The sequence below is a fragment of the Periplaneta americana genome, chromosome 13 (assembly GCF_040183065.1).
Source record: "Periplaneta americana isolate PAMFEO1 chromosome 13, P.americana_PAMFEO1_priV1, whole genome shotgun sequence".
In the NCBI taxonomy this organism is placed as follows: Eukaryota; Metazoa; Arthropoda; class Insecta; order Blattodea; family Blattidae; genus Periplaneta; species Periplaneta americana.
This window is the reverse complement of record NC_091129.1, coordinates 52,160,160-52,186,017: the sequence shown is the minus strand read 5'-3', so window position 1 is coordinate 52,186,017 and position 25,858 is coordinate 52,160,160. Positions and strand designations below refer to the sequence as shown.

At 36.3% G+C, this 25,858-nt stretch overlaps 1 protein-coding gene across 5 annotated transcripts in view; it reads right to left on the bottom strand.

The window, feature by feature from the left end:
• The window catches only part of LOC138711898 (facilitated trehalose transporter Tret1-like), a 209,773-nt gene that overhangs the window by 48,785 nt on the left and 135,130 nt on the right, over positions 1–25,858 (bottom strand). For 2 of the 5 annotated variants that reach the window (XM_069843182.1, XM_069843183.1), the window contains one exon: positions 18,360–18,517. The exons of the other annotated variants lie outside the window; for them this stretch is intronic. The gene's annotated coding sequence lies outside the window, so the exon portion shown is untranslated. The remainder of the gene's footprint in view (positions 1–18,359; positions 18,518–25,858) is intronic. 5 annotated transcript variants of the gene reach the window in all.

Sequence of the window (25,858 nt, the reverse complement as noted above, 5' to 3'; positions counted from 1 at the left end):
ACACCGGCATTTTGATAAAGGTCTAAGTTCTAAAGGAAGTTGATATAAAGTTGTTGTTAAAAAGTGGTTAAGTCCTTTCGTTCCATAAGTTGCGGAGCTATGGTGAGAAAAATATATATTGTCTGTTTGTCTTGTTAAATAAGTACCGTAATTTCACACAACTATGGTCCTAAGCCACAACTATGGTCCAAACACACGCGCTCACGAAAACAGTGATATCTCAGTTCCTAGTGACAGTTAGTGATTATTTAAATACTAAAGCATAGAGCATAGATATAGTAATATTGTGAGGGTTATGAAACGCATCCTGCCTGCCATGTTTCGTCGCTAGTCAACTGCCAATTGGAGGTAGGTTTTGCATGTTACTCGTCCACTGGAAACGTTCTCTGCCATCAGTTACCACAACAAGGATTTCTGTGTTCTTGATGGTCTATATGACAGGTAATTTAGTATTTACATACATTTAATGAATATTTTTACAGTTGTATATGTATTTTCATATTTATTAGAAGTATAATAAAAAATGGTACTTGGAGTTCAACTATGGTCCTATCATTTTTGTGGACCATAGTTGTGTTCCGACTTCTGGTTTCGGTTCTTACATTACAGAATGCCTTCTATAGCTTTTGGTGGTGCCACCTAATAATAAATGTTTTCGTAGAAAGTTGGCAGGAAGTTCCTATAAGCCATATGATGACAGAAGTATGGATCTTTGTATAAAAGATATCACCAACAAAGTACTGACGCAGCGAGAATCCGCAGAAAAGTACAAAATACCTTGTAGTTCTATAATACCTAAATCGAGAGCACTGCATGAATATAAACTAAACTCACCTGATTGACAATGATTCTTCTTGTCTTCAGAAAAAAAAAGCATTCGTGCATTCGTCGAACATGCTATATCCATGTCCAATCTTGGATTTCTGATAACTTTATTCTACTTCAGGTGTAATGTGAAAATGTACCTGGATAGCCAAGACCGCAAAGTACCAGCATTCACTAAGAATCTACCTGGAAGACATTGGGCAAAATCCTTTTCAGAACGTCACAAGAATGAATTATCACAGGTTTTGCAGTCTCCAAATGTGACCGATCTGATGCAACCACTAAACAGAACTTGTTTTCGAAATTGAAATACCATTGGCGGCAAATACTTGATGAGTGAAAAGGGACACCAGATGAAGAAGCATGCCAACAGATTCCAAAAATGTATTTCCTCCATTGTTAAATAAGCTCTGGAATAAATTTACTGTATTCCGATATCGCAAGCAAATTTGCAAGTTTGATTCAGGAAGGTTGAAATCTTTCCTCTTTGTGCAGTTGAAGTTCTATAAAGTGTGTCATCATGTTCTGATCCTAACGTCAGAAACCCAGAAGGAAGTTTCAGACACATTCATAAAATATATAGAAATGACAACGAATCAAGCAATAGAACAAGGAAGATCCATAAAGAGGAGAAAGAAGAAACTTGATGCTGAGTCAGGTAAAAGTATTTCAGCAGAAGATATTGAAAATTTTTCATTACCATCTACCTCCAAAATTGCAATTTGCTCAAGCAGAAACAAAGGTTATTGCAAGGGGAAGGCAGCATAGAGTTCTACCGTGAAAGTGAATATGCATATTCCTTGGTATCAGATCTTCATTGAACTTGTTAGACATTGAAGAGACCTTCGAAGATACTTCAAACCATCCTTAAAAGATATTAAACGATCTATCAGTAAGCCAAAGTAGCGAAGTACGAAATGGAAGCTTTTCCATGTGCCTAACTCCATGAACCTGAAGGTCTATGGAGTTAAACAAAAATTAACAAACTGATTATGTATCTGTTTGGGAATGTTTTATTTTGATTAAGAATGGTTGTCTTAATTTTTTTTGGTTTTATATTGATTTCATTATTTGATACAAATTGTATTTTTCTTAAAGAAACAGCGGTTATGTTAAAATTAAGAAATAAATAATTTTTCTCACTGTCTTCTGCAAAATCTGTACTTTATATTAAAAATTATTGACTGCTGTATGACACTGTTGCAAAACATCCTCTCAATGAGCGATTTATATTAGGATATATTCAATTGACTATAGTTGTGACTTCATAACACAACTATAGTCCACAGTATATGAAAAGATGTTCCATATACCAACTACATTTCGAATAACAAAAGTGTTTTGTATTAATTCCTGACCTTTCTAAAGTTGATATCAACAAAAAAATTCTTCTAATAGTTATATTTTGTAAATTACATTGAGAAATCTAAAAAGTGATGAGATATTGGACCATAGTTGTGTGAAATTACGGTATGTATATGTTTATTCAACTGAAATGTAATATTACTATGTATTAAATTGTTAATAACTTTGTACATGAAAATAGCAGCACCTAATTTGATAATTGATACAACTGGTAGAACGAAAGAAAATTGATATAGATATTTAACTGGAGTCAAATAATGAAAACCCATCATCTTATGTCATCATCCCACTGTCGCAATCCATTCTTTCTACGCCAAGCCTTTTTTTGTCACAAACTTTCTTTGGCGGTTTGTGTTAAAATTTGTTTCATATTCAACCATTCATCTTCAACATTATCAAGAAGGGGTAATTGATCTACAAGAATATTCATTCTATTTCGGTAAAGATTAGTAATACTAAAATCTCTAAGCATAGTGAATTTGAAGAGTAAATTATTTTTCATATGCGTTTTCTTTCTCAACCATCTTGGTTTTAAACGTACTGAGCTAATTATTAGACAATGATCCGTTTATAATTCCTGGCCTCTAAAAACTCGGGCATCCATAACCATGACTGATAAACGAAAATTACATATGTTATAATCATTGATAGAATTTGAATTCCTGGCTTCCCATGTATATTTGTAACTTTTTTTATGTTCAAATATTGTATTCATGATTTTGAGTTGATAATACATCACAAAATCAATTACTCTGTTATCATTATTATTATATGTTTCTTCACCATGAGTACCTACAAATTGTTCAATTTTTATATTTGCTACTCTAGCATTAAAATCTCCCATAATTAAAAACATATCTGATTTCTTAACTTTACTGACAATTTTTTGTAAGTCAGTATAAAATTCTTCATTCGTTTCTTCTTTCCCTTCTACTGGAGCATAGATGCCAATAACTGTAAGATAAACTGTTTGAAATTTTAATCGTAATTGAATTATTCGTTCATTCCTGTAATCATAATGATCTGCAACATGCCTGAAATGTTTTAGTATCATTACCATGGTTGCAGTTCTGCCCTACTCTTGCTGTCAACACCAGAATAGAACTGAATGTAGTTTTTAGTTTCTTTAGATCCTTTCAATTTTTTTTTTTTAGTTTCCGAAATTACTGCTATTGAAATATTATTTTTGGCTAAATATCATCTAATTGGTCTTCTTTGTGTGAAATGTCCTGCACAGTTGTCAAAAAAAAAAAGTGGCCGCACTAGTGAACAGCGAATATTTTCAAAGTCCACTTCGGGTCGCGGCGATGTTACACGATGCATGTGCTTGTACAAGCAGTCCCGGAACTATGGAAATGTTCCATATCTGCGCCTCGTAGACCAGCGGTAGAGTCTTGTTTAATGATTTAAAGGTTGTGGGTTCGGGCCTTCTTCAAGTTTTCATTTTATTTCTTAATCGTTCTTTAGCGATGTAAATGATATTCAAATTATCATTTATATCCAGTTATCGTTCTTTATGGATATCACGTTATTTATATTTTGTTATCGTTCTTTAGAGATATGAATAAAATTCAAGTCATCATTTGTATTCTGTTATCGTTTTATAACGATATGAATAATAATAATTATTATTGTATCTCCAATGCTGGGTTAGTCCTATTTTACATATGTATGTTAGGGCTATAGTTTTATACACAAAAAACATAAGCATAAAGAGAAATGGAAAAGAAAATTAAATAAGCTTACGCGATGTCAACAAAACATAAACAATCCGTAAATTAGGCATTGCGATTGCAAAACAAATATCAGTTATCAATTTGAAACATACAAAAACATTAACAACACACATACGTAACACTTCTATAACACAAATAAGCAGCTTTCCGTACCATACATCATAAATTAATACACAATAGTCACACAAACACAATCAAACTATAATTACGACATTGCGACGACATCAAGCATCCCATAACTGACTCACATACATAACAAATCAAGCATCCGTTACAACACATACACTTCAACATAGTAACCACAATTTTAAAAGTTACACATTTGGCTCCAAGAAGAATAAATAGGACACTGTTACTAATTACTATTCTTCTACAATTTATTAAATATATCTGTAATAAATCTGTGAATTTTCGATATGAATAATATTCACGTTTTTTATATTGTTATCATTCTTTAGCGATATAAATAATATTCAAGTTATCATTTATATTCTGTTTTCCTTCATTAGCATTATAAAATAATATTCAAGTTATTTATATTGTTATTGTTCTTTCGCAATATTAATAATCTGAATTTTATGTAAGTAATTATTATAACACAAATAACCATCTTTCTTTGTTAAACAGGTTATTTTATTTAGATAATTAAATACGTATCATATAATATCTTATATTAATTAAACAAACCGATATTTATCATTTATATTGTTATCGTTCTTTAGTGATACTGTATAAATAATATTCAAGTTATTTATATTGTAATCGTTCTTTAGCGATATCAATAACATAAATTTAATATTCGGTTTGGAAAAATCCAGTTGCATAATACTGGTATTAGTTTTTCTTTTTGTATTATTACATTATACTATCTTGAACCACAATAAAATGAAAAGGAGTAAGGAGGAATTGAACCTGAGACGTTGACATCTAAATTCCGACGTTCGTCCGCTGAGCTACGAGGGCAAAAGTGTGGAAACATTTTCGGAAAAATTGGCCCAATCACACTCTAAGATTTTCTGATGATTCGTAGAAGCTAGTCCAGGATGCGGGAGGCAAAGGCTAATTGAGAATTCCCGGTCTCTGATCGGGTCAAACATCCTGATAGAATTAATATTTAACCCTTGCCGTGACCTTCGGTGAAGTCCGGAAGGCCCAATTAATCAAATCCACTCTCCTCATCTCCACGCTTGGGCCCCCTGGAATTTAATAAGATGCGAAAGAGATAGAGGTGTGCGGAAAGCAACGGGATGTTACCGCATTTAGGCCTATCCTTCCCAAGAAAAACTGCAAACATGAACAAAAGAAGCTCTTAATAGAAGAAGAAAGATCTTCTTTGGACCTCTGGAAAAAGAACTAAGGAAGAGACTAGTGAAGTGCTTTGTGTGGAGTGTGGCATTGTATGGGGAAGGAACATGGGCATTACGACGAAACGAATTGAAGCATTTGAAATGTGGATGTGGAGAAGAACGGTGCGTGTGAAGTGGACAGACAGAATAAGAAATAAAATTGTGTTTGAAAAAGTGAGTGAAGAAAGAATGATGCTGAAACTGATTAGAAAGAGAAAAAGGAATTGGTTGGGTCTCTGGTTGAAAAGAATAATAGACGACATTAGGATATGTGGATCATATGCGGAGACTAAGAGGAAGGCAGAAAATAGGAAAGATTGGAGATTGCTGGGTTTGCAATGGAAACCTGCCCATGGGCAGAACACTTATGTATGTATGTTCAGAATGCCTGGAATATCGTGTCTAAGAACGGTCGCTATTTGCAAAGACTAGTCAATTCCATGCCCATTCGACTGCAAGATGATCGAGATAAGGGGAAGATAGACTAAATATTTAATTGTGGCTTTTTGTTTTGTTTTTTGAACGCTTAATTGTTTGAATGTTTTAAGGCCGACGCCAGTAAATTAGTTTTGTTTATGCCACGAAAGATATTTTATTGAGAATAAAATCTTTTTTCTTTCCATTTGCAGCCATAATATCATAATGATAAAGTCATGGCATAATATATTAATGAACCTGGTGTTAATTACTAAAATAATTGGAAAAGAGAAAGGAGCCATTATGTATAGTTTGTCTCTCTCAAAGACAGAACAAAAAAGAACATAAAAAGCACGAGGTTGTAGTCGAACGCAGGACCTCATGAATAAGAGGCCTGAACGCTACCATTACGCTGTCGAATAACACACAGTATACTTCAATTATAACTGTAGATATCAGGCAACGTGGTCCAACAATATGTAACATCGCCTGTTTCCGAATTGTAGCGAAGATACCCGAAGGGAACTTTGTTTCAGGAGAGCGGCCACTTTTTCTTTTGACAGCTGTACATTCCAAGTTCCAAAATTTAAAATATTTTCTTTTTTCCATGTCTTGTCCTTGTTCTTGCCTGTGACGTCATCTTTATAATCCATCTTTGTCATCCGAGGCTTCTGTTGAGACTTGAAAGCAATGTGAAAATGACGCTCAATAGGTTGCTAGCCCAAAGAGGTGCAATTGGTGGGGTTTTCACCTATGCAGCATTTCCTCTGCATATGACATTTCAGTTATATCGCTGACACTCGGTCCCCAAAGCCTCTTTCGTTGGAAACGGGTTGCACCACATGAAGGTGAGGATAAGATTTGGGTAGGATAGGTTGCAGATGGAATGCACATCACTACCTTTTAGCAACCCCAAAATACCATGTGAGTGTGGGAAATGCTACATCGGGCAGACGGGACCCAATATTATGGAACGCTGCAAGGAAAATCAACGCAGCATAAGACTATATTACCCCGATAAATCTGCAGTATCCAAACACAGCCTAGAAACGGATCACAAGATAGATTTCGGCGCCACCACCATCTTGGACAAGACATCAGATTACTGGGACTTGGTTATCAAGGAAGCCATCGAAATCCAGCTAGATGGCAATAATTACAACAGAGACGCGGTCTACAGCTGAGTACGGCATGAAAACCTGCCATCAATACGTTTCGACCACCAGCACAGGCAGACAGTCGAGACCAGCAACTAGCTCCTGATTGGCCACCGCTTCCACCAACCAGAATACGCCTGGCGGTCTCGACTAGAAACTAAATCCTGATTGGCCCGCAACGGGAAGCCCTACTATTGCATATATACCGGCTAGATATGGTCCCACATCACTTCATTCCCTGAAGAAGATGGCAGAGCTAGCTATCGAAAGCTTGGAAACAAATCTCCAACTCACCTGGCCGAGAACCAGGAGAAAAGTATACATATATGTTACCTGTAACTACTGTGTAAAATTTAATAAAAATATGTTTGATAGGAGAAAAGTTACTAATTTTGTGTAATTGCGTCCCCTTTAAGGGGTAGTTTCCCTTAGGGCAATGTAATGAGAGCTTGTATTCAAAACATAATATGCTATCTGTAACTACTGTGTAAAATTTCATAAAATATGTTAGCTAAGAGAAGAGTTACCAATTTTGTCTAATTGCGCCCCCTATAAGGGGTAGTTCCTCTTTGAGCAACGTAATGAGAGCTTGTATAGAAAACATATATGCTACCCATAAACTACTGTGTAAAATTCCATAAAAATATGTTGAATAGGAGAAAAGTTACTAATTTTGTCTAATTGCGCCCCCTATAACAGGTAGTTCCCCTTATACCAACGTAATCAGAGCTTGTATATAAACAATATATGCTATTGTAAACTACTGTAAAAATTTCATAAAAGACTGTTAGATAGAAGAAAAGTTACTAATTTTGTCTAATTGCGCCCCCATATAAGGGGTAGTTCCCCTTATGCCAACGTAATGAGAGCTTATATACAAAACATATATGCTACCCGTAACTACTGTGTAAAATTTCATTAAAATCTGTCAGATATGAGAAAAGTTACTAATTTTGTCTAATTGCGCCCCCTATAAGGGGTAGTTCCCCTTATACTAACGTAATCAGAGCTCGTATACAAAAGATATATGCCACCTGTGACTACAGGGTAAAATTTCATAAAAATCTGTTAGGTAGCTGAAAAGTTATTAGTTTGTCAGCTAAATTTGCATTCTGGACCACAGTGCGCCGTGCCGTCTTGAATCACAAAGTGATTACTTACGCTTTATCATATTACATGATGTACCAAAGTAGCTACATAATATGGAGTTTCAATGCAGTAATTCTGCATTTAAATATGGTGAAGAATCGGTAGAACGGAGAAAAATTCTCTCCGGCACCGGAAGTCGAACCCGGGTTTCAGATTTATGTGCTGACCCTTTATCCACTGAGCCACATCGGATGGCGCCATGTTCCGTCAAACTCCGGCTTCTTAGTCACTCGTATTTGTGGTTGGACATTGTGTCTACTGTCACACATAAAGGTGCGTACACACTTAGCGAACGAACAACGAACGAACGACAGACGATTGCATTCGTTGATTGAAATCGGTACGTGTGTACGTCGCAGCAAAGGCAAGCCGATCGTTTGATTTGCCTTCGGAAGTGATCCGTCGCTTGTCGGTACATCAAAGGAAGTTGGTATTCGTTGTGGACGGTATTTGCCACTAGCTTGTAGTTCGTAGCAGAACGCATCGCTTAGTTAAATTTCACTAACAGGATGTCGAAACTGGAGTGGACGGAAGACGCTGTTATAAATCTTATTAATGCATATAGGGAGCAGGAAACTTCATGGAATCCCAAGCATCCTACTTACCACAATAAAGTAAGAAAACATGATGTTTGGGAACCTATTGGAAAGATGTTCAGCTGCAAGATAGGCGAGTCAAACACGTGCAAAATTTGAAAATTATTTTTGTTTATTTATTTTCAGTGGATACATGTATTTTGTTTATTGTAGGGAGCAGAAGTCAAAAAGAAAATTGAAAATTGAATCCCTGCTGACATCATTCCGGAGGGAAAGAGAGAAGTCCACAAAAAGATCTGGAATGGGGAGTGATGAAGTGTACGAGTCAACTTGGTTCGCGTATAAACATATGACGTTCCTCTTGGACAAATTCAAGCCCAGAAAAAAACAAAGTTCCAACCTTGTGCACACAAAATAAATTATTGGCACTGAAAAGTGTATTTTCGTAACTATGATGCGCATATGACAAACACAGACAAATCTCTATTTTTAGTATTTTAAGATAATTATTGTCAGTGAGGTATCCGTGTACTGAAACTTTCCCTGTCATGCAGTCGTACCTTAACCCATTAACGCCCAGTGGTCCATTTATAGACCCTTGCACACTCGACTACATTAGATTTTTTTATTGGCGCCCCATTGATTCAATATTAATGATCATCATAAATATATCATGTAAGATGTTAACTAAACTTGCCAACATTTTATCCTCCTTCAAAAATAAGAATTCATTAAGGTATCTTAGTTCGAATTAGTTAGGTATAAAATGATGTCGCACTGTGTAAAGAATATAATTAATTTTCCGTATTATAATGTCTCGATATTGTTATTGATTTGTGATTTAGTAGTGTCAAGGTTACTACTATTGCATCGCACAAGAAAAATACAGATGTATGTAAAATGATTGGAGCAATATGAACTGAAACGGCTGCGGTCTATAAATAGACCGCTGGGCACTTATGATATCACGTGAAAATAACAGTGGAGAAAGGTGTGTCATTGCACTCTGTACCGTAACAGTTGATATTAGCAAGTGACTGTAGGCAGTAGTACTGTGCTATTGCAAGTAGATTAGCATCTGAAAGATGATTAGCACCTATTCGATCCCCAGAACGTGTTATTGTATGCCCTAAATTGGAAATAAATGTGATACGGTGTACGTCTGCAGTGTATACATAATGGATATATTCCTTTTTACTTCTAAGTACAGTGGTTTATAAAATATGCAATAATACTTCTCGACCAATAAAGAAAACCATGCATCCTATTTTCACCAACATATTATAAGAGTAAACAGGAAAAAATTCAATATTGTAATGATACGATATATTGCTGTCCCGTGTTGTGGCGTCGCGGTCTAAGGCATCCTGTCTAGGACTCGCGTTACAGAATGCACGCTGGTTCGAGTCCTCATGGGGGAAGACATTTTGTCATGAAATTTCAGCCAGTGTATGGGACCGGTTCCCACCCAGCATCGTGATGCACTTAGGGTGCTAAGATAGGTAGCGAAAATCCGGTTTCGTAAACCAGCTGTAACGGCTGGGAGGATCATCGTGCTAACCACACGATACTTCCATTCTGATTGGATGATCGTCCACCTCTGCTTCGGCATGTGTACGTGCGGTCAGCAGCCGGCTGGTCGGTCTTGGCCCTTCATGGGCTGTAGCGCCAAGGATTTAGTTTTTTACGATATATTGCTTCATTTTCTTTCGTAATATTATGTCAGATGGTATCACTTTTGACTAATTTCTTCTGTGGCCAACATCACATTGAGGTTTTCTATTCCCTGTGTAAAAAATCTCTGGTAAGGACACATCTGAAATGACGTCAGTAATAGGCACGACTTAGTCTTAGGCAGCAGAGTTGTGCTGAATGTGCTCGATTGCATGTACATCCTCATGCTCGCGGCACATAATTTGATAATTTTTTTTAGAAGTAGAGACCTTTTGCTCCACCTTCAGGATCTTGGTTTCCGGGTTACAGAAACTGTGAGAGAAAACAGAATGGATGCCTTTACTCTTCAGGATACGAAATTACTACAGAATGCAGTACGAGAGTCCTACGATTATACATTTATTTTGACACTAATAGTGAAATTCTGTTCGTGAAGTGGGATGACAAGAGATGTGTACCTATAGGATCAAACTGTGATGTAGGGGCTTCTGCAAGCAGATGGGACAGAAATGTAAGACAGAATATAAGTGTGCACCAACCACAGGTCATACTTTTAGTAGGTTATTTTATGACGCTTTATCAACATCTTAGGTTATTTAGCGTCTGTATGAGATAAAGATAATAATACCAGTGAAATGAGTCCGGGGTCCAGCACAGGAAGTTACCCAGCATTTGGTTATATTGGGTTGAGAGAAAACTCCGGAAAAATCTCAACATGGTAAATTGCCTCGACCGGAATCGAACCCGGGCTACCTGGTTTCGTGGCCATATGCGCTAACCATTACTTCACAGGTCATAAAGAAATACGGTAAATACATAGGTGGAGTGGACCATCATGATTGGTTAGCAGGGAAATATGTCACTTCAATCCAAGGAATAAAGTGGTACTGAGATCTCTTTGTCAGAATGCTGGATATGGCTATAGTAAATGGTTGGATTGTCTACAGAGAAATACATGGACGAGACTCCCTGGACCTACTGTACTTGACTTCCGACGATGCTTGGGTGTTCAATATCTCTAGATGTTTTCGAACTGCAAGAGAATGGAGCGTCCTATTTCATCACCTCGAGGAGTGAAATTTGGTATGAGGATAGATAGTAGAGGTCATTTCATGGCAAAACGACCCTCTCAGAAACACTGCCGGATGGATGGTGTAAATGCAGACCACTAACATTCCGCAAGAAGTGTGATGAAACTCTCTGTCAAAGATGCTTTGAGCCTTACTACACTCGGTAAAGACAGATATTACTAAAATAAATGTGTTTCATTATTGCTGTAGCATTGTATTGTTGCATTAAATACTAAAACTGTCATAAATAAATTTATTTATATTGGTGTAAATGTTTCTGGTTATACTACATTAAATACACAAAAAAATATATTAACTTTATTGCAAATGAATACGCAGATATCATAAGTGCCCAGCGGTCTATTTATAGACCGGGTGATTTTCAGCTACTTGGTGCACGGCAAAATAAACAAAACATATTCTTGGCATCTTATGGATTAAATTTATGAAATAGTTATATTATTTTCGTTTTTTTTATATAAATAATTTGGGCGTTAATGGGTTAATAAAATCTTCCAGTTCCTCAATTATAGCTGTACATACTTCTGGAACAATCCTGGTAATTAACTGTTTCGACACTTTGAATAAATACATTAAATTTGTATACGAATTTCTTTTAGCGATATATCGAAGTGTTAATGCTAGTCTTTCCTGGATAGGTATTGTTTCTCGCCAGCCTGTGTCTTTCTTGGAAATTTTTGGCCCTATTTTGCACAGTAATATTTCGAAGTCTGTTTCTGAAATGCGACAGAAGTTGTGAAACTGTCCCGATTCCATTCGACGTAAATCATGAAGCAAGTCAGTGCCTCTCTATTGATTGAGACTTTCGTAGAGTGGCGTCTGCCACCATCGCCTTTTGTTTTTTTAACTTTCTTTTTGTTAAACTGCCTATAATAACAACGGCTGCACTTGCTATAATTACATTTTCGTCTGCCTTTATTGCGGACAATCAGCGAATGTGAATGTTTTCTGACAATTTGCTGATGATTTGTACGTTGCTTCAAACAGCGAACGAAGAACGAAGTTTTGCTTCATCATTCGTTCGTTGTTCGTTCGCTAAGTGTGTACGCAACTTATTGTGACAGATACACGAGGATCGGCCAGCAAAGGGGAACACAGTAGGTAGAATTTAAACATGAGAGGAATTCGATCCGACATCGGAACTTGAATCCGGCGTGGCGTAGTGGATAAAGCGCCAGCAAGTAAAGCTGGAGTCCCGGTGCAGGAGAGAATTTTTTCTTCGTTCTACCGATACTTCACTCTATAAAAACTTATGTTAAAATCTGAAATAAGTATTTTCTTTACAGCACCTGGACAAAAAAGTAATGTAACAAAATATTAATTTCGATTTCTTTTTGTCTGCTCTGAAATTTACTTTGACATGCCAACTGAAAGTAGACATTTCACTTTTTTTTTTACAACGGCGTCGATTTTAGATAGAAAGCTATTAGAAGGGACTGTGAAAAAGCTTACTATTTTGTTCTTCCATTTGTTTCACAGCATAGAACCTGAGAGTGAACTCATTTAACAAATCAGTGATAATGTTCTTATGTTTCAGTAAGTTGTTATTTCTGTCTCCTTATCTATAACACACTCTAGGGTAGAGAAATAGTAAAAGTTATTTTTCCTTCCCTCAAGCCTCCTCGGATAATATTTTGTCGGTATTATAATCTCCAAATTGCACGTTCGTAAAATATCTTCTCACATTTAATGTAATGTGTACCTAATTATTGTTACACACACTAAAAAAACGCCCATTCCCATCTTCTGACACAAAATACTTCTCCTCCCATTCAGAACGAAAGAAAGGACTCCTGCGTGGGCTCATATTGCAGGCGATCCAGTACTGTTCACTCTAACAGGCAGTGTAGGTAAAACTATAGCGAACTGCATGAGAACCGGGAATGCAAATGTGCGCCGTGTGCGACTCTTCCCTATCCGTGATATAATAATTGATGAATTAAGTAGGCCTACAAATAATCATGCTTCTCTACAATTGGGGGATGATTGAGTCAGGTTTTATTTTGCCTTTTGCGCCTATTTTAACTTCCCTTGCCTTCTTTTTTTAAGGTTTAATGCCTTATGTGCTTTGTTATGTTATTGTAACTTTTATTAAAAAATAATGTGACTTTTATTTCTAACTTCCATCATACACCCGTCAAAAATGGGTATTCCACTCAACACAGCAATACAGTAGTTGTTATTACACTCCACCGAACGACAATGACAATTCACGTGTATTATTGAGAAGAACAACTATGTACTTCTAATTTCAACTAATGTTCATAAATCACTATGTACAAAACAAAACTGTCCGTTCTCAGTTTACAGTTCGTTCATCTTGGCTAGTTCTTCCAGCTCACTCACTGAAGTTCACGGTACGTCGAACCCCAAGCCTTCCAGATACAGTTAACTGCACTTCTAATCCAAGACGTCCAGTTACAGTTCACTGCACTTCGAATCCAAGACTTCCGGATACGCCGCACTCGCCAGGACGCTGCCACAGTTGCGGACCTATTCAAGTTCACTGCACATCGAACTCAGGTTCACCTTGCTTTGAAGACTAGATAGCTCTCTCACAGCTGACATACTAACTAATTGACTCGAATTCAGATCCACCTCGCTCACTGCCCAAGGGTGGCTCGCTCTCTCGCTACTGATTCAACTGACTGACCGACTTGAAGGCTGCTCGCGCTTTAATTTTTTAAGTTACACGTTCTCGATTGTTCTGCGTCGAGTGGCTTTGCGAAACTTCGAGAGGGATACGTTTCTAGATATTCCCCCCTGCTCCCTCTGTTCCGCGTCACCCCGCACTAAATGCGTGCGCAACGTCCTCGATGCGACCAGGTCTTCCAACATGGCGCCACATGCTACTATTTACAACGAGCACAGAATACAATAGAGTAGACACTAGCATCTTAATACCATTGGACGGAGTGAAGCCGATTTTATGGACCTGACGCCATCTTGTTGCTACCAAAACATTGCAAAATAGCTATTACGTTATAGAAGATCTTAAGATAATAAGAATTCCATATGTCCCTAATTTCTTGTAGGACTCACACTTTCTTGTTTGTTTCGTAATACAGAATCGCTATGCACGTATTTTTTAGCAAAAATTACGAAACTGTCATCGATAAATCACATATATACAGGTTATTTAAATTGGCAGCTCTTCAAATTGCAGTATGGTATTTAATAGATAATCTGGGAGGTTAAACAAACAATAATGATAAAAAAAGGATAACAGTTTGACCTTATTTTGCTACTAGTCCAATAAAAATGCTACCCTATAACAATTACTTTTATAGGTTGATCCATTTGCTTCGATTTAATAATGAAACTTCTTAACGCAAATTATCATTCTCTTCCTTTTGCCAGTATTTCGTATAGATGTCCCGATTTTGTTTAGAGAAAAAATAGAATGCTCTTAACCATATAATATTTGATAGGCTCTTCGTTTATAGTATATAATTAGATTATAACGGCGAACAAAAGTGAAGTTTTATTACCAAGTGGGTCAAGTCAGTTCACGACCGAGTTAATGAAGCTACTAAGTCTGCAAAGCATAAGTCTGATTTCGTGATTATAAAAATTATTTACAATAATATTAATACACTATTTCTTTTTCTTCATCAAACGAATACGTGCATTCGGTTTAAGAGAAACCTCGGTACGCCCGTTTTCTATAGCACTCGACACAAACTTCCAACATGGGTTGTTAGGTTAGCTTCGCTCGTAAATGCTAAGTTTACAAAGCGTGTCTGATTTAGTGATTATAAAAATTAATTACAATAATATCAATACACTAATCCTTTCTCTTAATCAAACAAATACGTGAACAATACGAATCTAACCGACTAACCTAGGCTAAATCATTCATTATCTACCGGTAATAAGTACATTTCACACATGCATATTTACCTGTGAAAAGTTATTCCAGGAATTTTTTTGAAAACCTGTTAGTGCAGCCATACGCAGTACATGTAGGCATATTGAAATTACTTCATTTATTAATTAAAACAACGATGCAACATCACAATCAACTGCCCATGTGCTAACCGGGAGCCCAATGTTTTGGTAGCATCATAATGGCGACGGTCTACAAAAGCGGCTTCACCTCCAAGCTATTCATGTCTACTCTATGCATTCTGTGCTCGTTGATTATTTACATACACTCAGCTCCAGTAATAGTGAACCTCTGCGGACCAGCATATATTTTCGTTTACTGTAACCGAGGTTCACTAAAACCGAAGAGTCTGCCTTTATACCGGTACTACTGATGTTGATATACGTGGAATATTAATATCCCCATCGGGATAGACCAGGTTTAATATGAATGATAATGTTCACTTTATCTTCCAACGTAAGCACTTTATGCTTCGACATCCTGATGTTCACATTTCAGAACTTGAATCTAATCTAACCATGTAGGCAGTAGGCAATGACCGACCTTATACCTCCTCCCACTAAAGAAAAAATGTATTTACAAACAAATTCAAATTAGTGTAGCTCTGAAAATACTGAGAATAAGATCTACGTTTATGTGTCATTTTTAGCTCTAAATGTCTTCGGAAATATACTCCGTAAGTGGCGATAACTCCTCGTGAATCATCCTTTATAATGCAATAATAAATGAAACAATGAATAAGTGAATAAGTGAATGAATGAATAAATAAATAAGAAACATATATAGAAACTAATAAATAAATAACAAAGGAAAGAAAGAAAGAAAGAAAGAAAGAAAGAAAGAAAGAAAGAAAGAAAGAAAGAAAGGAAGAAAAGAGTGGGTTATTGAATGAATGAATGAATGAATGAATGAATGAATGAATGAATGAATGAATGAATGAATGAAGAAATAAAGAAATAAATCAATAAGGTAAGGATTAAATAAGAAAATAAATAAATAAATAAATAAATAAATAAATAAATAAATAAATAAATAAATAAATAAATAAATATTACCTTACTCTCTCCAGCAATATCTGTATATTTGCGCCGTTTTCAAGGCGTTGAATAATATTTAGTTACACGTGAAAATGTTTGTGACATGATGTCTTACCAGTATGCGGGGGGGCTAGGATTCTCGTCACAACAACATCACGTCAAGGAAAATAAAATAGAAGGTACAACCCGTTTCAGCTCACTTTACCCGCGGAGTCTTCGTGAACCATCCGTTACGTCATACACTGTACAGTCGCGAGAGAATATTAGTCTATCAGTCTAGACAAGAGCAGCGTGAGGGACGTGTCTACAATCCCTTGAAGCATTTTAATACTGCATTAGTGAATCATTTAGTTGTAATATATTTTAATATGCTGTGTATTGAATGAAACGTTTCGTGTTTACATGCCGTTGACGCATTCTAATACTGCATTAGTGATTTATTTAGTTGTAGTATCATTGAATACACTGTGCATTCAATTAAGTTCAGCATTATCAATAATACATTAAGTTTCTTTTTAAATGTTAACCATTTACCATAGACACAAAAACCATATTGTAATTTATAATACAGTACCTTATAGGCTATAGGCCGAACCTAAATAATTTATGAACTATTATAATTATTAACTGTATAATATTAACCTAATATAATACCGTTCATTGTCAGGTACTACAGACGTCAAGGAATCCTGTTATACTATGATCGCTTCCATTCTACTGTTGCATGGTATGCGAGAACTTACATACTGTCTATATCACTGCAACACGTACAGTAGCGTGCAAATTAATCCGAATACGACATATTTTTACATTTTCTGTCATTGTTGGCCTCACAGCTGCTCATACTGCTTTAATTGACATCCGTAGTACGTGTAATTCCATTGTTGAAGGTTTGTCGTTTTTATTTTTTTATAATATGTGACATTTTGCCTGTCGTTTTGTACTTATAAGCATTTCAGTTGTGTTGAAGACTTAATACTGCAATCCTGTGTACATTCTGTCGTCTTCACAAATGGATACAATTCCACGAAAACGGTCTAAAGTTATGACATTAGCAGAGCATTCTTCTATGACACAGAGGCAAATTGCTGCAGAATGTCACATCGGTTTGGCTACTGTTAATTCGATCATAAAATGATACAGGGAGACTGGATCCATCACACCCCAGAAAAAAGGAAACTGTGGCCGGAAAAGGAAGACTTCACCTGCAGATGATCGTTTAATTGTCAGGAAAAGTAAATTAAATCCTAGACTAAGTGCTGTCGACTTAACCCGCGAGTTAATGGCTACCACTGGGGCGAATATTCACGTCACAACAGTGCGGCGTAGGCTTTTGGAAGCTGGACGAAGGGCTCGTAAGCCTATTAAGAAGCAACTGCTAACCCCTATTATGTGCAAAAAACGCTTAATGTGGGCAAAATTACATCAACACTGGACAGTGAATAACTGGAAGAATGTACTTTTTCTGATGAGTCTCATTTCGAGGTCCACGGCCACCGTGTTTCTTACGTACGGAAAGGATCCGAAAAAGTAACAGCAGCTCATCTCCAACAAGCACCCAAATACCCCCCTAAAGTAATGTTTTGGTGTTGTTTTACACATGAAGGGCCTGGAGCATTAATACCTATCAAGGGAATGATGAATATTGACAAATATATTCACTTATTGGAAACCAGAATCGTACCCCAGCTGCAAAAATCATTTCCGGATGGCAGAGGTGTGTTCCAACAAGACCTGGCACCATGCCATACGTCACGAAAAACTACAGAATTCTTCAACAAGAAGAATATTCAGGTACTCCCCTGGCCAGGCAACTCATCCGACATCAACCCCATTGAGAACTTATGGTCAATTTGCAAAAGAAGAATGCAAAAAATGGATTGTTCTACAAAGGAGAAGATGATTTCTGCCCACATTGGTGTATGGTTTCGCAATGAAGAAATGAAGAATATTTGTGGGAAATTAGTGGAATCCATGCCAAATCGTCTCAGAGCTGTTATTAGGAACAAGGGAGGCCACATAGATGACTGAGGTATGTTTTAGATCCTTTTTTTTTATCCCGTTTGAGTGTCTTTGCATAAGTAATTACGTTGTTCGGATTAATTTGCACGCTACTGTACTGTACCATGTTTCCTACCTCCGCAACTCCGCTTGCTGCCCACAGTCACCGTAGTTCTGATGTAAACAGAGACGGTAGCGACATCACTCCGAGAGGTAACGTGAAGTGGAACAGGTAGTAAGGGCCATCACACCTCGCAGCTCTGCTCGTGACGTCATCTGCCGTCAAGGCTGGGCCTTTAACATATATACAGCAGCTATCTAAGAACGGTCTATGTTATTTCTACAATGTTCTTTGAATGGTTGTATCGTAGACCGTAATTGTGTTTTAGGATCATAGTTATGGCAAATGACGTTACTTAAGAACCAGAGGCTTGTACAGAGATTATTATTTTTTATTAACTCCGTACGTAGATGAAATTATTGGGGATCATCAGTACGGTTTTCGGCGCAATAGATCGACTATTGATCAGATTTTTTGTATTCGACAGATAATGGAGAAAAAATGGGAGAATAAGGGTACAGTACATCAGTTATTCATAGATTTCAAAAAGGCATATGACTCGGTTAAGAGGGAAGTATTATATGATATTCTTATTGAATTTGGTATTCCCAAGAAACTAGTTCGATTAATTAAAATGTGTCTCAGTGAAACATACAGCAGAGTCCGTATAGGTCAGTTTCTATCTGATGCTTTTCCAATTCACTGCGAGCTAAAGCAGGGAGATGCACTATCACCTTTACTTTTTAACTTCGCGCTAGAATATGCCATTAGGAAAGTTCAGGATAACAGGCAGGGTTTGGAATTGAACGGGTTACATCAGCTTCTTGTCTATGCGGATGACGTGAATATGTTAGGAGAAAATACACAAACGATTAGGGAAAACACGGAAATTTTACTTGAAGCAAGTAGAGCGATCGGTTTGGAAGTAAATCCCGAAAAGACAAAGTATATGATTATGTCTCGTGGCCAGAATATTGTACGAAATGGAAATATAAAAATTGGAGATTTATCCTTCGAAGAGGTGGAAAAATTCAAATATCTTGGAGCAACAGTAACAAATATAAATGACACTTGGGAGGAAATTAAAAGCAGAATAAATATGGGAAACGCGTGTTATTATTCGGTTGAGAAGCTCTTATCATCCAGTCTGCTGTCCAAAAATCTGAAAGTTAGAATTTATAAAACAATTATATTACCGGTCGTTCTGTATGGTTGTGAAACTTGGACTCTCACTCTGAGAGAGGAACATAGGTTCAGGGTGTTTGAGAATAAGGTGCTTAGGAAAATATTTGGGGCTAAGCGGGATGAAGTTACAGGAGAATGGAGAAAGTTACACAACACAGAACTGCACGCATTGTATTCTTCACCTGACATAATTAGGAACATTAAATCCAGACGTTTGAGATGGGCAGGGCATGTAGCACGTATGGGCGAATCCAGAAATGCATATAGAGTGTTAGTTGGGAGACCGGAGGGAAAAAGACCTTTAGGGAGGCCGAGACGTAGATGGGACGATAATATTAAAATGGATTTGAGGGAGGTGGGGTATGATGATAGAGACTGGATTAATCTTGCACAGGATAGGGACCGCTGGCGGGCTTATGTGAGGGCGGCGATGAGCCTTCGGGTTCCTTAAAAGCCATTTGTAAGTAAGTATAATAATGAAGGCGTGACGCTACAATCAAACACATAATTCATTGACTGCTTCAATTTCCCCGTCAAACTACGAACATGTATGACCAGGCCATAATTTTATTGTAAGGCCCATAGAAACAGTTCCTTGTTGGGTCCACTGCCTATTTTCATTCTGTCGTAACACAATACCATATTTTTCTCCATTTTAATTAAAGCCTGGCGGACACTCAGTTGTCGAAAGACGTTTACGTAAGGTATATGCAACTACTAAAATATCTTACTAATAATAAATCTGATGCCGAAATTTTTCTGGTAATTTTCGATTTTCCAGAAATAATTGGTCCTAACATATATAATTAACCACCCTGAAACCGAAAATCGCTTTCTTGAAATTTTTGTTTGTATGTCTGTCTGTCTGTATGTTTGTTACCTTTTCACGCGATAATGGCTAAACTGATTTCGATGAAAATTGGAATATAAATTAAGTTCGTTGTAACTTAGATTTTAGGCTATATGGCATTCAAAATACATTATTTAAAAGGGGGGTTATGAGGGGGTCTGACTTAAATAAATCGAAATATCTCGCTTATTATTGATTTTTGTGAAAAATGTTATATAACAACATTTCTTTAAAAATCATTTCCGATAAGTTTTATTCTTTGAAAAATTTTGATAGGACTGATATTTAATGAGATAAATAAAATTCAAAATTAAAATAACTGCCATCTAAGGCGGTGTAATGAAATAAACAAATGAATTCGTCTATAAGGGGCCTTGGTCAACAACAATCGAAAGCTATGAATCATAACCTACAGAGAATTTTTCTGTGTTTGTATGAAGTAATATCGGAAGCTAAATTAACCGATTTGTGTAATTAATTATTATTTCACCATTGGAAAGTGTAGTGTCTCTATATGGAAGTAATGCTATAATGTTATTACAGTAACTTCGGAGTGAATTGAGGACAGGTAAGATTAAAATAGCTTCTTATGCACAAACAACTAGATAGGCTATTCTGTGTATTCGTTTCCTGTATTTCTTAAAATAATGTTTATCTCAGAGAATTAACGAACCACAAGAGTGTATTGATTTAGTATGCAGTAATAATATGTTAGCTTCGCATTCCATTATTTTATAATCCAAATTTTAACTATGCTCAATTGAATCGTGTTAAAATACATAAAATACATATGCAGTAAATGCAGTGCAAAAAAATTGGGTAATGAGCCAAGCAGATTATGTTGCGCTGTTGCAAAATAAAATTTGTTCCTCCTGAGATTCAAGAGCCCCCATAACAAATTAAAAACTTACTTATCGGTGTACATCCGTTATCAACACATTTTTTATATAATATAATATAATATAATATAATATAATATAATATAATATAATATAATATAATATAATATGTAATATAATATAACATAATATAATATAACTTAATATAATATAATATAATATAATATAATATAATATAATATAATATAATATAATATAATATAATATAATATAATATAATATAATATGTAATATTATATAATATAATTTAAGTTATTTGAAGGGTTCAGAACCATAGTGGGCCAAGCGCCATTTACTGAATACGTAGAAAACAAGGGTTAAAATTAAGTTATTATCATAATTCAATGGAAACATATAGCAAGTAAAATAAAATATACACATTAAATCTAAATGATATGTCAGTCCTCATTAAAGTATGGATGCATGTAATAAAAATTAAGAAACATGTTAAAGGAATTGTCATTGCACCAAATGAGTGGTCTCTGGACCAAAATGATCGCATTTTAATTATTTAAATACAATTTAAATTAAGTAACATATTAAACGATTTACCCTTCTATCAAACACGAATGTTCCCCGGATCAAATGTTCTATTTTAGTTATGTAATTATTTTATATTTATTTCTAACGGGTGCAGCGGAGCGCATGGGTACAGCTAGTCGTTAATAATAATAATAATCCGTGGCGCTACAGCCCGTGAAGGGCCTAGACCGACCAACCGGCTCCTGGCCTCACGCCCACATATCGAAGCAGAGATGGACGACCATCCAACCAGAATGGAGGTATCGTGTGGTTAGCACGATGATCCTCCCAGCCGTTATAGCTGGCATTCGCAACCGGATTTCGCTACCTATCCTAGCTCCCCAAGTGCATCACGATGCTGGGTGGGCACCGGTCCCATACACTGGCCGAAATTTTATGAGAAAATTTCTTTCCCCATGAGGACTCGAACCAGCACGCATTCCGTAACGCGAGTCCCAGGCAGGATGCCTTAGACCGCGACGCCATGGCGCGGGACGAAATATAGTTACTGTCCCAAAATTTAACATGAGCCATGAATTGTGGTTTTACGTTGGCATTTTGAAAAGAGTTGTTCATATTTAACAAGAAATTGTTTAGATTTTGAAACTTATTTCTCAAGTTCTGAAATGTTTTGTTCCAACTGGAATATTTTGTCATTTGCTACTTGTAATTCTTTTTGCAATTTATCGTTCATAGGTCGAATTTGAATAACTTTTTAATCCACCTTCTCTTCAGTATTTTCATTTTCACTATAAATATTTGATGTACCTGACTTCAAAACTTCACACAAGAGTTTTTCCTATTGCTTAAATAAAATCTTGCATCGCGTTCGTCCTTTCGGATATAACACTGTGTATTACTAGGTAAGAATAAATGAGGTTCGGCCGAATTCTTTAGTTTCAGTTCTTGTGGTAACCTTAATAATTCTGCTGTAAAATCGCGATGATAATCAGAATTATCGAAATGATCAAACAAATATACGATATTTCAAGTCAAAATCTATCTATTGTATTACGCAAATATATCCACCTTTCACGAACAGCTTGTGCCTTTGGATATCGATTGTAAATTACGTTTTATCACCACAATTTTTCCCCTCTGTTTTTACATGTTGCTATTGCATAAGTGCAAGGAATATTTATAAATTAATCCTTTTTATACTCACTAAGAAATATTGTACAACTGCACTACAAACTCGGGAAAGTTAAATTGAAAAGAAGTTACTTAAAGTATCTATAGTAAATTACGTTTTTATCACCACAATTTTTTCCTCTGGTTTACATGTTGCTGATGCACAACTGCAGGGCATTTTTATAAATTAATCCCTTTTGCATTCACTAAGAAACACTGAATTATCAAACATCAACAAAAAACGTACAATTAACAGCGGATTTAACAAAGACAGTTAAATCGAAGTCTTAAAGTAAATAATTATGAAAAATTGAATTGATTGAAATGTTGGCCGGTTATATTTCGTACCGATTGAAAGAGAAATATCTGTGTGTGTGTGTGTGTGTGTGTGTGTGTGTCTGTGTGTGTATACTGCAAACAAACTCTTCTGAAGTGAAGAAAAAACTGTGAAAGTAAGAAATCCGATTGGTTACAATGTGTTTCACGAAGAAATATTCCTCCTTCTGTTGACTAGCTTCGTGTGGTCGTGTGGTTTACAAAATATTTGAAAAGTGTTTTGAGGAGTAGCATGGGACTACATTAAACAAGTTCAAAAACGTAGTACAAACATTTGCTAATATACTGAACGAAAAGATCCACTGGTTATTGAATGATACTTCAGAACTTGATAATCATGAAAGAGAGTCATTCTGTATTATTTTCATATCCTCGTTGTAAAGAAATAAGTGTTTTAACAATGTCTAATGAGCCCACAATAATTGAAAATTTGTTTGGGATCATAATGGTCTTTTTATGAGTGTCATAAGTATCTTCAGTGCATGTTAAAGGCCCAGCCTTGACGTCAGATGATGTCACGAGCAAAGCTGAGGGGTTTGATGGCCCTACCTTCTATTCTATTTTCCTTGGATTACGTTGTATTACCCGTCCAAGGCGAGTGTGGACCCGTCGCGTCGGTGTGACTGTGATTACATTCGTGTTCCCTCTCAGTCAGCCTGTACACTAGGGCATATCGAAAAAAAGTTGTGAAATTCAAAACGTAAGGGTGTACAAAAGTTTTCTTGTAGTCTCTACTATAACCAGTAAAAAAAGAAACTAGATCTCTGATTATATTTTCCACAGAACCGCATGAGGTCTAAAGATTATCGTATAGGCCTGTAAAATTTTTATTAAATTTTATTTTTATTTTCATAAATCTTCGTGCATGTTCTGTGGTGCTCAAGTCACTTCTTTTCTACAATTTTTGGTTTCTGAAGAGCTATTAAAAAGAAAAAAACCTTAAGTTTTCAGTTGATATTACGAAATTATGTCTGGGTGGAATCCAATTCATAATACAGTAAAATGATTACTTTGCCTTAAGTCTTATTTTCCAACATTTGTTTTTGGTATAAACGGTTTATGTGATTTTTATGCGTCTGTATTTAAACTAATATGTTCCAACTCTGTATTAATGAGGAAGCTTGTAAGATTATATATTTTCACTGTTGTTACATTCTAGAATATGAAAGAATAGCATTAACGAGTTACTGAAACTATTATTAAGATGTTCTAGTCCACACCTGTGGAGTAACGGCTAGCGCGTCTGGCCGGGAAACCAGGTGGCCCGGGTTCGATTCCCGGTTGGTGCAAGTTATCTGGTTGAGGTTTTTTCCGGGGTTTTACTCTCAACCCAATATGAGCAAATACTGGAAAACTTTCGGTGCTGGACCCCGGACTTATTTCACCGGCATTATCACCTTCATCTCATTCAGACGCTAAATAACCTATGACGTTGATAAAGCGTCGTAAAATAACCTACTTAAAAAAAAGATGTTCTATAGTAGAAAGAAAATGGTTCTTCTTGTACAAAATCAATAAAGGTAGGTAAATATTTTTAATAGGAGTATTTTCTGTAAGTATTTATATTTTTAATATAAAATAGGCAAATTGACTCGCTGTATAGATTAGGATCAAATTAAAATCATGATTTTGGTGACTGATATTATTATTTACTACATACAACTGATTCCATATGGGTTATTTTTTGTCTACTGCAATAACATTTTCTTCATTTCTCTTCGTTCTGGGTGACAGAAACTATTGTGCCTATAGGCCTATAAAAACATTAAACAATATTGCAGTGAATTATGTTCAAAGTGTAATTACTGTAAAATATTGATAATGATAGTTTTACTCTTTTTTGTTACGAGTATAAATGCATCGGCGGAACGCTGTATATTGTGTTTAATGAAATATGTAATTTATAACAAATAACTAAAATTATGTGCAACAAAGTATATCACCAATAATAATTACTTTCTAAAATTGTATTTATGTACGTAATAATACAAGATTATTTTCTTACGTCCAAGCAAAAATGATGCCATGAAATCCAGATAAATACGTTGCGTGGTCTCAACATATGACATTGTGTTTTTGTTTTCCTTGTTAGGGGGGAGGGAACATACCACGCACTACGACCTGAAGTCTATTGTACACCCCCTATATGGGATGAGTTGCGTGCCCATCGATCCTCTAACCACTTGAACCCCTTAACGACCGGTCTCTACAGCCAACAGAGTCCATATACCACTCCTGCTTCGGCAACCCCTCACCCCCAAGGCTCCCTTAACGGTCCGAGGCGGTAGTCCTCCCCCGAGAAGGTCTGCCCCGGGTACTGTTACAGAAGCTATCCATCATCACTTGAATACAATCCACGGAGGCCAGTTGAGAGAGCCAGCAGCTTCGGAGGGCCGCCTGTAGAGCGATTTGAAAACCAGAAGAAGAAACGGGATGATGAATGAAAGGATGATAGGGGAGGAAGGGAAGTGGCGAATATGAATGGGGTTCCAATCGCCAGATAAAGTTAGGCCTACCTGATATTCATACATAGGAGTAAGGGAATAATCCCGAAAAGCCTCACCTAGGTAACTCGTCCCGAACGGGAATCGAACCCGGGTCCGCTGGGTTCGGAGTTAGACTCGCTAACCCCACAGCCACAACGGTGAACT